Raw genomic sequence first — 14,471 nt, forward strand, 5'->3', positions numbered from 1 at the left:
TTCCGAAGCAGAATGCGGGCAGCTAATAAGCAGAGGCTGAGAAGAAACCGCATCGGCAATGTGTAGGAAGGTCCCGGTGTGACGGAGCGGAATCCCTAGGTGGCCATCTTGCGCGGTGCCTTAGACACGCCCCCTCTTGTGTAAAATATTCTATTTTTAACAGCAGTTATTTTTATCTGTACTTTATCATATAAGAGAAGTGACTACTTCTTGTATGTGCCAGTTTGCATACATATCTCAAAGGGAAAAAAAAGAATGGATTTTTCTGATTTCTAGCAATACTTTTGAAATATAGCAGACTTGCTGGTAAAATTCTGGCCTGTTGGCAATCCTTGCTGCCAAACTAGGCAGTCCATCCTTCAAGCAACCTGAGAAATAGTTTACCACAAAGACATATATTATGTTATAGTATATATATTTGTATGGTGTTTATTCTGTTTTTGGTATGGCCTTGTGGCACCAGCAGTGTAACCCTAACACGCCAGGTCCAAACCTCAAGCAGTCGAGACAAGAGGGCTACTCAGAGAAAAACCATGCTTGTAAAACATGCACTTCCTGCCCACCATCAAAGCGAGTGAGAATGAACACAACACTTGATTCCAGACTCCTGCCCGCCTATTCTTGTGTTCTGTGGTACTCAAAGACACACAAAACTGGGGGATGTAGAATTCCCCACACTGTTATGAATGTGATGAAAAACCCAAATTTAACCACCCCTAATTTCTCTTAGTGGTGCCGCATTTGCATGTACTAGGAATCTGTAGCATCCAAATGCAGACGAACATAAGGTTTGGTTGGACTCAAGGGAAACCACTGGAATCCTGTCGCAGTGTAGCACAGAACTTGCTTAACCTTGCTGGGTTGGCTCGCTTTGGACACAAGCATAAGTCCAGGATCCATGACGCTGCCTCAGTCCAGTGTTATCTCATGGACTAAGTGATGAAATATAGAAGTAACCGGCTCGATTAGCCACAGGGCAACTGGATTTTGATGATAACGTGGCTCTGTGATTTATGCTTAAATATGGATTTGACGCACATCACCAAATCGAACATGCATAACTTGCAGATTTCAACAACAATGTTTTTTCAATTTTAATGGATGTAACAATAGTAAAAAGCTGTGCAGCGTGTAAAAGAACACGTTATAAATGTTAACTAGCCCCCTTTCAGTTGCTTATTGCAGCATTCGAGGATTAAAGAGGTGCCTGGTGGTGCATATATCTCCAATGTATGGTCAGCCGAATGGATTATATCTGATTAGCATGCAAACACCATAAATATTTAAATGTAATTAATATTCATCATGTTCAAATGCAAGTCAAACAGGGTGGAAAGATTGATTGTTTTTTTTCTTTGCCATTTGTTAGGGTTGGTAATGTCCACTGCATGGTAAATGAGCATGCATGCCCCGAGCGCGCAATTGCCTTGAAACTGGTATCCTGACTGTTATTTTGACTTTAGCATTGTGCTAACCTGGCGTGTGCGTAAAGGCCTATAAGTATCTTTGTTATTGAGAGGTCCATAGGCTGTCCTGTGTCCTGGATGGGCACAAAACACATGCCACATAGTGGGTAGCACATGTGTGATAGAAGGAATATGTGTTGTGAGAGTCTGAGTTTTGTGTCAGAGGGATCCATTTTTGATGCCCCTGGTTTACCAAGGCACAAGATGGAGGATCAGACAGTGGAAATGTATTGCCTATATTCATATAGCTGGAGAATGAATACCTAGACACCCTTTAGCAAGGGCTGCTGATTTCTGTGCACTACAACATGCTAGTTAGATAGGGGTAAAGGGTAGGCATGTAGTTTCTGTTGTTCAAGGTGAGGACATTTCAGGACCAGGCCAGCCATTTTGTCTGCCATTGATTGCTTCTTCAGGAAGGCTGATGACAGCCAAGTACAGAGATCTCATACTTCACTTTGCCCATGTTTTGTATATTCCTGGTTAGAGCCAGCACATCTGCTACCTCCTATGAGAACCATCACCTTGCACAAAGTCTGCGTCTAAGGAACAGCCCAAAAATGACGCTTGGACGACAATTGACCCAAGCTTGTTCTGTAGCCTTTGACAGTGGAGTCACATGAAGCAGGTTGCAGCAAGATCTTTGCGGGCATCATGGTGGCTCTTGCTGTTTAACAGTCTGTGTGGCTCACATGGGAGCCACACAGAGAGACACACTAAGATTGTTACACAGAAAGTGCAGCAGCTGATGTGAGGGACAGTAAAGCTGTGCCACTGGCGAAGTAGGAAGCCATCATTGGCCTGGAGGCTGCAGTAGCCAAAAGCCCACATCTGCAGATGACGGGAGTCCGTAACTGCAAACCTGAACGTGTGTCTGCAACTGGCCAGGAAGTCACCCTCTCAAAGACACAGATTACTGCACAAAACTGCCTCACCTATCTCATCCCAAGAATCTGTCCTGAGGCAATCCTCCTGCCATGGTTTCCACAAGGGCGGAGCTGTTGCCATGAGGTCAGGCGCAATCACTGTACCTGCAGCGCTGCTACAGCTGCACTAGTAACATGCAGGTAAACATGGGCTGCTCCTGTACCTAGGACAAAAGACTAATGTGTGCAGACAGGCCTGCTGGGCACACTTGAGACTTTTCCTGGCGGGGTAAAAGACATTAAAACGATTTGCATTTGACCTGTGAGCAATTCTGATGTTTTCTGCACCTGTGCCTGATCAAAGCCTAAGCCAGAGTGTGTTGGGCATCTGTAGACCTAGAATCCCGACCCTATCAGGGAGAGAGGATGCCAGTAGAGTGGGTAGTAGCACCTTCGATTACAACCCTGTGTTCTCTTCTCATTGAATTGTGTAGTATTGAGTCCTGCTGTGAGACTGAAAGTCCTTTTTTATATAAAAGACTACCACTGGGCTGGATATTACATTATTACAGCTGTTGACTGACTGTTTAGTTCTGAGCTTTTGTCCCTTACACTACCCTCTTGAAAGACCTTGAACTGCTGAGAGTCCAGTGCAGAGAGTGTTGTACTTGTCCCAGTTTGCAGACCCATTGTAGGATGGGTCCGAAGACACCAGTGGCAAACAAACCCAACCATCATGCATTGGGTCCAGTAGCCCAGTCTGTCCTATGGCTTACCCCCGAATGGTGTCAGACAATATTACAATGTTCTTTTTAATGTCACCTGAGACAGCTCATGCACTGTCGCTTGCAAGATATTTTCTTTACCTCCTGGGGGCTTTGAGCCCGCCCATTGCTTACCACTGGGTTGGCTTCATTGTCACTCTCATTTCTTGCTTGTCATTTGATCGCATATGCGAGCTTTCCTTCCGCCTCTTGCGTTTGTCCATCTCCTGGAGCAAGCCCCAAGTACTTGTGGCCTTCTTCCACTCCTGTAATCGGGTGCTGCGTCTAAGCCCTAGACTAGAGTTCAATGCTCCCCAGCAGTCTTCCTTGTGAACTCGTCCTCTGTGTCAATTTAGGCTTTTTTCAGAGTATGGCGATAACTTTTTACTGGAAGTGCCTCAAACCACGACAGCAGCGGTGGGAAATACTTTTTATGTACTATAACATGGCTGTAAAAACGGACTACAGCTGGTGCATCGCATGAATGTCACCTCACTACTGGTATAGATGTGCTCAGTACTTGGCCAAAAGTGCTCCCTTTCAAAAATTGCAAGCGCAAAAGAGTCATTAATTTGTAATCTTCTTACTGTGTCCATGAAGAGAGCAGTGCACGCCATTTGACCTGCTGAGGTAAACCTAAGAAAACTACGTGTCTCAAAGTGCTTCAAGAGGCATTTTAACTGTGTAGAGAAGGACGGGAATCTGAACGTTGTTGAGTGTTTGTTTCTTTCTAAGGAAGTGTGCCTGCTGGTGAGACCAGTTTTGCTTATAACTAATATATTGTATTTGCTTATTTTGACCCATGGTCCTCTATGGTTACCAGCGATCTCCAAGTGCTTTAAGTGGAATTTGAAAAAGTACAGGGAGGAATTGTTTTGTAGATAAAGGTTATTTAAAATTCCGCTTTTCTTTTGCACAAAGTGCTTTTTATTTAATTGAGAAAACAGCGCGAGGGCAACCAACAATATTCCCGAAGATGACCAGTTGTGCTTCTTGCTGGGCACCGTAGGAAGACATTTTAGTTTGTTTAATTTGGCATACCACCAGCCTAACCATTATCACCACACACACACTAGGTCCCTAGCCACCACCACCCTTCCCCAACCACCACTACCTACACCACTATTTTCACTACAAGCGTACCACCACCTTACCTCTAACTACCAACCTTCCCTAGCTACCACAACCCTAACTTCCACCCCTTCCTCTCTGCCACCACCCTACCACCACTCTAACCACCACCAACCTAACCAGCCTACCACCATCACCCTAACCACCACGCAAATCACCACCATCATAATCACCACCGTCACACCACAATATTCACCTTAGGGACCACCCTAACTGCCACCAACAGCTTACCACCACCCTACACTAATTACCTCCTCACAGCCCTAACTACCACTTCCCTACCCACCACCACTCTACCCTAATCAGAACACAACCCTAACCACCACGATCACCTTAACCACCACCTCAACCACCACCCTAAGAACCACCACAACCCTATCCACCCCCCTCATCACCACCCCCTCACCACCATCACACTCGCGGCCACCACCCCACCCTAACCACCACTCTCCAAACCACCGCCACCCTAATCGCCATCAATCTCAATGTCACCACCCTAATCACAACCACCCTACCACCACAAACTACCATCAGCCTAACCGCTACCACCCTAACTACCACAACCCTCACTGCCATCACCACCACCTCCTTACCATGCCCACCATCCTAACTACCACCCACCCTAACCACAACCATCACCGAACTAACCATCACCCTCCCTCACGGCACCCACCCTAACCACCACCACCACTCTAACCATCACCCTCCCTCACCGCCCTACCATCAACACTCCAAAAACCAACCTATATCAACCTAACCCCCACCACCTTAACCACCACCCTAACCACCATCCTCCTGACCATCAGCACCACCCTAAATGCCACTGCCACCCTAAACACCACCACCCCACTAACCACCCTAACCAAAAACCACCACCACTCGAAACACCATCCCTCTACACTACCACCACCCTAAATACCATTACTCTACACCAACCACCACCTTACCCTAAATAACAAGCACCCTACCACCCACCTTCACCCTAACCATCACAATCAAAACCACCACCACATTCCCGCCATCCTTGCCCTTGACATCACTCACCACCACCATCCTCACCAAACCCTAACCACCACCACCCTCTCACTCAACATGACTCTCAGTTGCTGTAGAACAGGAGGTCTTCAAACGGGGGGAGAGGCCCCCTAGGGGAGTGACTCAAGTGATTCCGGGGAGGGGGGTAGGCTCTGGCCTAAAGTATGCTGATAACAGTGCTTTGTTTTCAGCGGGGGGGAAAAAATGAGTGGCAATTAACTGCTCTGCAATGGGCCATTACTAACATCTTTTGTCATTTATATCCTGGCTGAGAGATGGTGTGAAAAGGAAAGGAACTCCAAATAATCTTCAAAACCCCCACTTTTACACATTAGTAAGGCTTGCCTAATCAGAATAGTATGTTTGGCAATCCTCTATTTGATTGCATTTTTAAAATGGTAACAGAACTTAACTGCAATTTTTAAATGGGTCTAGACATATTTAAACTTTTCCAGTTTATTAGAATAAGTGTGAACATTTATGAGGTAGACGTACTTCATTTTTTAATAATCATTTTCAACTTATTACTTGTTTCATGGAAAATTGTGGCCTAACATTTGCATTTGTTTACTCGCATGTAACTTGTTCTCATCTAAAACTATCCTAACCACCCTACCCTAATCACCACCACCTTTCACTCAACATGGCTCTAAATTCAAATTAAAGCTCTTCACTTTTTTAACAACCATTTTGAACTCGTTACTTGATAGTTGTTTTCATGGAAAGCTGTGGCCTACATTTGTGTTTGTTTACTCTCTAGTAACTTGTTCTCACCTAAAACTGTGCATCTAGGTATCTAGTAAAGCTAAGTCACATCAAAGATTAAGAAACATTTACAAGTCATCTATAGCTGTCTGTCTACCTGTCAGTCTATTCTATGGAAATCAATATGTAAGGTTGAGAAGGAACTCTATGGTAGAATGTTGCCGTCATCCTTAGCGCGAGTGGTCGCTGGGCAGATTCACATTTGCATAAACTTCATATTTGTGTGCCTTGTACATTTTAATTGGTGTTCAGTGGGAATCAGAAAACGGAAAATGTGGTGTTTATTGCACTACGTAGCATGCTTTTAATAAAGCAACCTACAAACACAGTCAATCCTGCTTCGAAGACTGGTTGTGTGGGATTACCTTCCTTTTCTTGTGTTTGTCCCTTCCCCAGAGCATTGGCATATTACTGGAGTCCTTCCACTGCTTACTTTTCAGGCACTTTTTTTGGCTAAGCCCTCCATGAAAGTGCATGTGTTTTCTAACTGTCTTCCTTGTGCACTTTTCATCGCCCCTCTGTTTCACTCCATGTTGCTCTTGTCCGTGTGCTTCTCTCCCACCCCCCTTAGTTGTCTGTTTTCACTTGTGCGCTCCCCCTTCCGCTTTGCTTTCTCACCTATGTGCTTCTCCCCGTTCCAAATTTTGCTCTCTCTCCTGTATGCTTCTTCCCCTGCGCGCCACATTGCTCTCTTTTGCCCATGTTGTGTACTTTTCTGATCACCCTCTGCTGCTTCCGAATACTCCCTCCGCATTGCTTCAGACCCCACCTTCTGTGATACTTCCTCCCTACACCCTCCATGTTGCTTTCAACCCGCTCTACTAGTTGCCCTTCTTGCTGCCTCCTCATCCACTTAAAAAAAATGCTTTTTAATACCTTTTTAAAAAATTTTTTTACCAATCACACGTGGATCAGTAAATAAAACAAAAAAGAAAACAGACCTGCATGTTATAGGCACTTGCATGTGTGGTGCACGCACCTACAAAATGACAAGGACACGGCGGCTTTGGCATAGCTCCTTTTTTCGTTTCCATCGCTCAAAACCGTTGGCAAAGCCAATAGTTCCCAAAGCTGAGACATATTTGCTTTGTTACTGCTTGTTTTATTAGTCATGCCAATGCATGTTTATTTCACCAACACTGTTTAGAACACTGTGACTATTTAAAGAGGACAGTCAGAGCTCAGCAGAATGAAAAACATTTCTCTTAACTTTTTTAAGTCCTATCTATTTAATCTTTAGTGCCTGATGTTGAAATACATTCACAATAGCTATGCAATATATAGTACTGTTCGCTAAGGTTGTTACTGGTGGAAGGAGCGGCTTCCAGGGGCCTTGTGGTGTGAGCAAAGATTGATCTACGAACTGTAGACACATTTAAAAAAATAATTGGGATGTGCAGAATAGAAGAGGTCAACCTTAATTTGCAAAAAGTGAGCACACACAACCTTGTCTGTGCAGGCTGCAACATTGTATGTTTTGCACAAATTGGTTTACTCTGGTAGAAAGGATAGCGTAAATAAAGAGCTTTTCACGGGTTTCTAATTCAGTAAACTTCCTTTGTGGTGAATAGGAGTTTTAAAAAGAGATCTGCTGAAAGTGTATAGTTTTCTTTCTTCATCAAGCGGTGCATTTTCATGCAGCCGTGAGGTCTCTTTTGAATACATTTGGTTAAAGTAGCAAAACCGGTGTAAAACACTGCCCCGAAATCTGGCACATTATTTCCTTTTAATTGAATAATTGCCACTCAGTTAGATGACCCTTTTTCCACACAATTGAGTTAAGGCAGTTATTTTAGTTTGTCCTCCATTGCCGCATAGTTGCAATGGCCCTGATTATCTGAAACGTCCCAAAGAAGGCTGTCCCTACTGCAAGACTGCTTGGCTTTATCCATTGCTCCCCAAATGCCAGTTGATAAGCTCAGGAGATTTTCCCATCTGTCTGTGAGACTTGATAAATTGAGCTGCCTGCTGGAGCAAGACCCGGCCCCCTCCTGTTGTTGGCTGAAATTACTGACAGGTAGGCCTGGAAAGAGATCTCATGCTCTACCTTAGTCTTGGAAGATAAAGCGGATGTAATGGAGCCCGGGAGCTCAGAGATGAACTCTGTCATCTTGAAATGAGACCGGCCGTCTGCAGGGTGATTCTTCACCTCAGTAATGCGCCGCACGGTGAACACAACACTGAATGTAGTGCAGAGAGGATTAGATCCCTCGCTGTCCACAAGATAAATGTACATTGGGCCCTTTGAAGATTGTGGGACCAGAACACAACCCTCCACGCTGTCACAAGGAAAATAAAGACCTTATTTTCCACCAGGATGCGAAATGGCTCGAATCCAGTCAAATTTCTGTCTCAGCCTGATGCAGACAACAAGGGTTCAATGCACCAATCGTGCAGGCGACTGCGCCACCTTAAACACAATGATGAATGGACTTTTGAACCACTGCATATATTCTAGGATAATTCACTGTGTCGAACACATACTCTGCATAAGAATAGCTCCTGGAACTGGGATCCAGCGGGCTCCCTCTCAATTCCAGCAAGGCTCATCACCATAGGTACTTCCCCTTTAAGTCTCACCACTAAAGTTCTTGCAAGGGAATTATTGAAGCATTACCCCCCTAGAGAGCAACCCAGCCATCAGGACTCCCACGAGGTATCAGGAATGACCCCCCCCCCCATCATAGTTTCAAAATGGATTTGATTTTGCTGCATTATTTGCCCTCAAGAGACTAGCCCTTTTCGAAGTGTACAGGGTCAAAGTGCTGGATATCGAGATGGTAGACCTGGTTTGGTGTGGGAACCTGTACATGTGGCTAAAGGAGGGAGCGAGTTTGGTCTTCCTGTTAGGGTGGCGGATGTGAAAGTAGGTAGTGTGAAAGTTCAAGGTGGTCGGTCAGTGGTAGAATGGAAAGAAAGCGGTGAGAGTGAATGAATATGAGAAGGAAGTGGCGGAAAGAGGTGGGCTGGAAAGAAGGAAATTCCTGTGGACCATTAATATGGTCTGAGGCGTGGTGGTACGGTGAGGAATGTACCATTGCGTTTTAGAGAGTGATGGTTTTGTTACTACAATGTCCAATGAATTGAACCCGTACCAACTGATCAGTAAAATGTTCGAACAGACTATCGGAATAAGTCTCCTCAAAGCTGTGATGTATCTGTCAACGTCTTCTGCAGACTCCTGGACCCTCTTAAAGAATGTATGCCTGACCCCCACAATGCTGGGTTGAATATCAAATCTATTTTTAAATTTCTTCATTGTCTCCTGAAAATTATCTACCTCTTCTTCACCTTCTTCAATACTCAAATCAGGGAGATGTTACAAAATGGCTCTACCTTCAAACCCTAGCAAATAGGAAATATTTCTTAAATTCTGGGCGAAAACGTAACGCACCACGTGCACCTAGATATGTGTCGGGCATTATACCATTGTTTCCATGCCACGGGTGGTTCACAGGGTGTTTGTAGGAATGGAGGTAGAGGATTCACAGCTTGCATTTTGACCCAATATATTCTATAGTTCAATAATAACTGATACCAAACTGTAATCAAAAAATAAAAACAAAAAAATGTAATGATAATAATTGGACACCATAGGTTTAAAACACAGTCCTGCGAAACATTTTAAAAGAAAAATTGTACTGGGAATAAATTCATATGGCAAAAAAACTATCTCTGTAATGCTGTGCACATTAGCGTGAAAAATGTGCTTACATTTTATGGCTAGCAGTAAACAAACCAGTAGACAAATGCCAGAAAATAGCTAAGATTTTCACCCAAAAACATTCAGCATTAAAGAGAACAACCTTAAAAGTGAATAGCTGTGCAGGTCAGCGAATATTCCTGCACTGATGAATGTAGAATTGAGGAGACAATGCCTGTTCTTGGTGTCTCCTCCAACGATTCACACCTTAGCTGCGCCAGACAGTAGCTGATATTTTCACCCAAAAACATGCATCATTAAAGGGAACAACCTTAGGAGTGAATAGCTGTGCAAGTCAGCGAATACTCCTGCACTGATGAACGCAGAAGTGATGAGACAATGCCTGTTCCCGGTGCCTCCTCCGACGATCCATATTAGCTGTGCGGAGATCACAACAGAAACCTCACTTATACTTTCAATGATTCACAACGTAGAGCGAAACTGAGAATTGAACTGCTAGAGTAATAACTCAGAGCGCATTACCCTTACTTAAAATGGCTGCCACGCTGAGGCGTGTGATGACATGTGTAAACCTAAAGTATCCAATATCATAAAGTTCCAAAATAGACTTACGTGTTGTACCCCGCAATCACGCGGGAAAGGGGGTAACTCCTTTTTGTTAATTAACCCTCACATGCCCTATTGGTGTCATGCTTCATCATAGGGTTCACCCTGACTCCTAAAGGTCAGGGTGAGCTCAACCATATTTCAGGCCGCGCTTAGAAGATGTAGGCCAGGAGGTCTAGAGATAAAAATCCTACTGCGTTCCCCAGGTATCCCTTTATGCGCGGGGACGTAGCGGATATTAAAATAAGAATATAAAAATAGGGTTGTGTGGAGGTAATGGTCCTATGACCCTAAAAGTAAGCCAACATGTTTCAGCCTTTCTTTAATGGCCAAATAGGTCCCGGGCTTTCTTCAGGGATACCTGGGAACGCAGTAGGATTTTTGATGGGTTCAACCCAGATCTGTGACTGGGGGTGAGTGTCTGGAAAGTTTCAGCGCTCCGTCCATCATCTCCTTGTGTTTGCTTTGTTTGCCCTAAGTTGGCAGGGTATGCCCAGATGTGGGTCCCTTACTCACTTTGCCACTGGATTCAAGCTAGCCTGGCTGATGAAGGGTGTTACCCAGAAACCGGTCCCAGGATGCTTGTTTCCATTTCAGGGAAGACCTGGCTTGGCAGTTCGGGCTGGATTGTTCCCATGAGGCACAGGGTCAAGACTGATTTGCATATAGCTTGGTCTGAACTGAGATGGCAAAGTGAGCTAAAGAATGATGATGAATTCAACCCAGATCTGTGACTGGGGGTGAGTGTCTGAAATGTTTCAGCGCTCCGTCCATCATTCCTTGTGTTTGCTTTGTTTTCCCTAAGTTGGCAGGATAGGCCCAGACGTGGGTCCCTTGCTCACTTTGCCACTGGATTCAAGATAGCCTGGCTCATGAAGAGTGTTACCCAGAAACCGGTCCCATGATGCTTGTTTCCAGTTCAGGGAAGACCTGGCTTGGCAGTTCGGGCTGGACCGTTCCCATGAGGCACAGGGTCAAGACTCATTTGCATATAGCTTGGTCTGAACTGAGGTGGCGAAGTGAGCTAAAGAATGATGATGGATTCAACCCAGATCTTTGACTGGATTCAAGCTAGCCTGGCTGATGAAGGGTGTTACCCAGAAACCGGTCCCATGATGCTTGTTTCCAGTTCAGGGTAGACCTGACTTGGCAGTTCGGGCTGGACTGTTCCCATGAAGCACAGGGTCAAGACTGATTTGCATATAACCTTGGTCTGAACTGAGGTGGCGGATTGAGTGAAAGAATGATGATGGATTCAACCCAGATCTGTGACTGGGGGTGAGTGTCTGAAAAGTGTCAGATCTCCGTCCATCATCTCCCTGTGTTTGCTAAAGTCACTGAAGACTGGGCGAAAAGGTTTCCGCAATGGGACTATTTATGTATCTCACTTCTGAGACATTGTCCATCCGCAGAAGGATACAACAACTCGCCTTTTGTGGAGAAAGAGTTCTGATTGCAAAAGACCCTGCTAACAGTTCCAGGCAATATGTGTAATTTCAGTTCCTCCGGGGACCATCTGCCCCCCGTTTCTACTGAACCGCACTGGGCTCCCTAACCCCATCGGCTTGCATCTGACTCTATTACCACCTCTGGGACTGACGCGAAAATGGCCTTGCCATTCCACGAGTCCATGTGTTCCAACCACCAGGCAATTTCCGTCCTTGCCCGGGAAAATTTCCTGAATAGACAAGGCTAACAGGCCTACCAAGTGTGCCAGAATCCTCAAGGATATAGTCGGAGAGGCAAGCGCTCTCCTCAACTCTTTTTTTTTTTTTTTGAAACCGTTTATTACAGAATCCAAAAGATATACAAAGATGGGCCTACAACCTTCAGGCCGGCCGCTAGCAAACAGGAAGAGCATATAATACAAGCAGTGGAACACACGCTGCGGCAGAAGAGAGATCACAGGAGTGGAGAGAAGCGTCGGTAGCCGCACCATTCGGACCCCACACAACGGTTTCATTTTTATATAAATAACGAGAAAACAAGTCCACAAGGCGACCCACAATCGAAACAGCCGCATGTGCTCCCCAGGGGGGGATCCTACCGATCCACAGGAATAGCAGGGGGGGATAGGTCGGGACGGAGACAAAGTGGAATCGATGCCCAGAACCCGGGAGACAAGCAGGTTAAGGAGATGGGGCCGGTGACGGATCAGGCGCCAGCGGCGGGGTACAGATTCCCCCACGGTAGGCGTTCCAGGGGCCCCACACTTTCACCCATTTCCCAGGCTTACCTCTCGCAACATACACCACCTTTTCCCGAAACATACACCAATCCATGTTGTCTTTCCACGCCGAGACAGTTGGTAACCTCTGGGAACCCCACAATTGCGCAATATCACGCTTGGCCACCATGTATCCCAGAGTCACCCACCACGTCTGCGACACTGAGTAGTCGGTTGGCTCCCACACATTCAGGAGACATCTCCTCGCCTCGGGCAGCAGCGGCACATGCGTGACTGCCTGCAAAACCACATGCACACCACGCCAGAATCGCACCACCTCCGGGCATTCCCACAAAATATGGAGAAAGGTCCCCAAAGAACCACACCCACGCTTACACAATCCGTCCACGGCATAGCCCATACGCATCAGACTCGGCCCCGTAACATAGACCCTATGGAGTATCTTGAGCTGGACGAAGCGAAGGCGAGCCGGTATGGCCACCTCTTTCGGGGAGGCCACCGCAGACACCCAGTCCTCGTCATCCAGCTCCAATCCATCAGCCCCCCACGCCTCACGAAGGCTAGTCAGCAGTCCCGAGCGATCATTGATGAGCTTTTTGTAAATTAATGAGATCGTGCCGTCCGGTACATGCCCATCTAGCACTCTATCTTCCAGAGGGGAGTACTCCGGGATGGAGGCAACGTCCGGGAATACGGAGCACAACGCGTGACGGATCTACATATATCGAAAGTACTCCCTGTCCTGCAACTGGAATTCCGTCTGCAGCACATCGAACGTTTTGAATCCCCCCCTCGTCCAGAGATCGCCCACCTTGCTGATGCCTATCATGTCCCACTTCTCAAAGCCCTTCGAGGTCCACAGGGAGCCCAGCCGCTCAGATGCATATAGTGGCGTCGCCCGGGTCAACCGATCCTTCCACCCCATCGCCAAGTTTGCCGCGTGCCACACTCGTACCATGACCCGCATAGGGCCCGTCAGACGTGCGTCGAGCGAGCTAGAATAAAGCGCCCGATTATAGTCGCCACCCGGCAGTAACAGTTTATCCATCTCAAAGGCCGGGTTTAGAGCGGGCCCGTAAAGGCCGTGATTTATCGCAGCCAGCTGGGAGGCCCAGTAATACCGTTTGATGTCTGGGAGGGCGACCCCCCCGTCGTACCACGGGAGCGTCAGCTTCGCCAGGGCGATACGCGGCCTACCCTCCCAGAACAGGCGGCGCTGCAAACTCTCCACCTCGCGAAAGTAGCGCGCCGGGACAACGTCCATTGTATTCTGTAAAGCGTACAGGAAACGTGGCAGCGACATCATCTTAAACAACGCCGCCCGGCCGAGTGGCGAGAGCGGCAAGCGCTTCCAACGCGCCACGTCATCCTTCAGGCGCTGGAGGGGGGGAAGCAAGTTCTGTTTATAGCGGGCCTCCGCGTCCAGGGTAATGAAGATACCCAGGTACCTAAATCCCTGCGGAGCGATCTGAATAGGACAACCCCGCGGAAGGATAGGAGCCGCCCCGGAAAGGACATACACACAAGATTTAGCCCAATTGATGACTAGGCCGGAGTTGAGGCCAAATGAGTGCAATACATCAGTGATTTACGCGGGGAAGCCAGGTATAGAAGAATATCATCAGCGTAAAGAGATACGCGATCTTCATACTCGGGGGTCCATCGGAGACCACGGATAGAAGGATGCCACCGCAGCCACTCCGCCAGGGGCTCCAAGGCAAGCGCGAAGAGGAGCGGTGATAACGGGCAGCCATGCCGCGTGCCCCTGCCCAGCTCAAACGGAGCCGACACTCTACCGTTCACCGCCACCTGCGCCATCGGTCCGGAATACAACAATTTCACCCAACCGATGAATCCCGGGCCAAACCCAAACTTCGCCAGTGTCGCCCAAATATATGGCCACTCAAGCGTATCAAACGCCATAGTGGCGTCCAGGGACGCCAAAATGGCCGGCTCTCGTATGAACGGGACCCGCGCGAGCACCCC

At 47.0% G+C, this 14,471-nt stretch overlaps 1 protein-coding gene across 4 annotated transcripts in view; it reads left to right on the plus strand.

Annotated features, from left to right (window-relative positions):
• The window catches only part of GALR3 (galanin receptor 3), a 333,989-nt gene that overhangs the window by 262,181 nt on the left and 57,337 nt on the right, over positions 1-14,471 (plus strand). The window lies entirely within an intron of this gene.

The sequence above is a fragment of the Triturus cristatus genome, chromosome 4_2 (genome assembly GCF_964204655.1).
Source record: "Triturus cristatus chromosome 4_2, aTriCri1.1, whole genome shotgun sequence".
In the NCBI taxonomy this organism is placed as follows: domain Eukaryota; kingdom Metazoa; phylum Chordata; class Amphibia; order Caudata; family Salamandridae; genus Triturus; species Triturus cristatus.